The sequence below is a fragment of the Orycteropus afer genome, unplaced genomic scaffold, assembly GCF_000298275.1.
Source record: "Orycteropus afer afer isolate SDZICR_OR568_19922 unplaced genomic scaffold, OryAfe1.0 scaffold00086, whole genome shotgun sequence".
Lineage (NCBI taxonomy): Eukaryota > Metazoa > Chordata > Mammalia > Tubulidentata > Orycteropodidae > Orycteropus > Orycteropus afer.
This window is the reverse complement of record NW_006921673.1, coordinates 10,175,641-10,177,257: the sequence shown is the minus strand read 5'-3', so window position 1 is coordinate 10,177,257 and position 1,617 is coordinate 10,175,641.

Sequence of the window (1,617 nt, the reverse complement as noted above, 5' to 3'; positions counted from 1 at the left end):
ACAGTGTTTCTTTGCTATTCATAAGGTTTTCCCTGGCCAATTCTTTGAGAAGTGGATGGCCTCCTCCTTCTTCCTAGTCTGTCTCAGTCTGTAAGTTAGGCTGATGCCTGTGCACCATGTGCATCCCACTGGGTTTGAAACACCAGTGGCTCAGGCTCAAAACTCACATCAACACGTCACCATGGGAGGACAAACTGACAGACAAGTTTGTCTCCCTGTTGGAAACCTCTCCTACCCTTCTTACCTGGGTCCCTGCAGCTGACTCCTTAAATATCTTAAACATTGCTGCCAGAATAATCACATCTTAAACATTGCTGCCAGATTAATCAAAGCAAATAATGTTTTGCACATACTATACTCATTCTCAAAAATTTGTGGGAATTCCACCTTTTTGCAGAATTATATATTTTCAAAATACTCAATAATATGTTCCTAATCCTGCTTTGAAGCTCTTCTATCTACTCCCCCTGAACCCTCTGTTCCATCCAAACTAGTCTATGCACTGCTCTCACACAAGCCGTAGATATCTCTACTGTCAAGTCTTAGTTGACACTATTTCCTTTGTCTAGTATGTATGCATCCCTCCACTAAAATTATCTAAGTTGAAGACTACATATTTAAGAATATATAATAGCTCCTATATTTATAACTTTAGAGATAACTTTTTAAAATAGCATTAGCGACTTATGGAATATAAGCTATCTTTAATTTTTAAGTATATATCTTATTTCTCCAGTTAGGTTATACATAACTTGGAATCAAGAATTCTTCATACGTGTTTGAATAACTAAACCAAAAAAAAAAAAAAATACCTCACTGCTATACACTTGATTATGACTCATAGAGACTCCTTCTGGGGTTTCCAAGGCATTATCTCTACAGAAGTCTTCCTTCCAAGGAATGGCTAGTGGGTTTGAAGCTCCAGCCTTCTGGTTAGCAGTCAAATGCCTTAAGCACTATGCCACCAGAGCTCCCACTACAACACCAAAGTCTGCAAATAGCTTTCAACTACACACTTCAAGAATGTATGAAGCGGCTTGCTTATATTGGAAGTGTCAGCTCCATCTCTAATGTGGAAAATAATGGCTGGACTATATGGAATTCTTAAGAGAATTTTCAGAATGCTCCATAAGCTTCTGCCCATACATGGTAATATTAAAGAAAACAAAATTACTCTATTTTTTTGCCAAATCAGATTACATGTGGCTTGATCATTTTATGTGTTAGTGAGATTTCTATATAGGTTACAGAGGATAGTAGATAAAATTTGCCATTTTCTTAATCAAAGAAAAACTCTTTTCTGAAGTTGTGTGTGGAAAAGGTGTAGAAGGAAGGAATTCTTTCATTTCCAGTTATTCTGTCACAGCTAAGTCTTAGGGTCCAGAAATGCAAAACTGACCAGTAACAACAGGATTAATTTTACAAACTTCCTCTCCTTGTGCATGCAGACCTTAATTACTTAGAATATAACTTCTTTAAAAATCTATTTTATACATTATTTTACCATAAATTAAATTTCCTATCTTACTTTTCATATAGGAGTTCTGGTAGCATAGTGGCTAAGTCACTTGCCTGCTAACCAGACGGCTGGCGGTTCAAACCCACCAGCCACTCCTC